The sequence below is a fragment of the Corvus brachyrhynchos genome, unplaced genomic scaffold (assembly GCF_000691975.1).
Source record: "Corvus brachyrhynchos isolate BGI_N302 unplaced genomic scaffold, ASM69197v1 scaffold65, whole genome shotgun sequence".
In the NCBI taxonomy this organism is placed as follows: Eukaryota; Metazoa; Chordata; class Aves; order Passeriformes; family Corvidae; genus Corvus; species Corvus brachyrhynchos.
The window spans coordinates 1,424,291-1,425,167 of NW_008238365.1; positions in this window are offsets into that span (position 1 = coordinate 1,424,291).

Here is an 877-nt window from a genome sequence, read left to right on the forward strand (position 1 = left end):
GGGAGGGGTCCCGGTGGTGCTCCCGGTGGTTCCGGGAAGGCCTCCCGGTGGTCCCGGGGAGAGGTCCCGGGTAGGGTCCCGGTGGTCCCGGGGCGGGGTGCCGGTGGTCCCCGGGAGGGGTCCCGGTGGTCCCGCCCCCGCCCTGACACCGCCCGGGGAAGCACGAAGCTGCTTTCCCGTAAAGGCTCCGGGGGTTTTATCCGCGGGGATTGTTCCAAGCAGCGCGGGAACCGGAGCGGCACCCCTGCCGGGATACCGGGGCAGGATAACGGAGTGGGATACCGGAGCATCACCCTCCGAGGGGCCGCTTGGTGTGTTTAACATTCGTTGTCAGAGTCAGGAAAGAACGAGCAGCCACGGTGCAGTGTTTGGCTTTTATTGAGACATGATTCTCCTCTTTTTCATATAACTTATCTAATTAAAATATTCATCTTAGTTACCACAAAAAGAAAAGGAACATAGAAAATTGTATATATACACAGTTTGGGAGCAAAATACAAATACGAGTCCAAGTCACTCCCCCTCCTCCTCCCGTTACTCATTTTTCCGGGATGGGGTGGGAAGGGGGAAGAGGCGGCTCTGCTCCATCCTTTAGTGTGTGGTGGAGCACAGAACAACTGCACAAGTGTCACGCCCCGAGACTGGGAAGGAGCACTTTGATCCCAGACTTTGAGTAGTGTGTCCCCCAGGGAAATATCCCTGCTCTGCTCCCAGCTGAGGGCCGGTGCCCACCTCTCCCCAGGCTGGATTTAGTGTCCGAGGAAAAGGAAGGGAAGGTTGAGGGGTTGGCATCATCCCTGTGAGAGCAGAGTTACACCAGTGTCACCTCCCTGCAATCCCACAAACAAAACATGGACACAGCTGGCAAAGCTGGGAG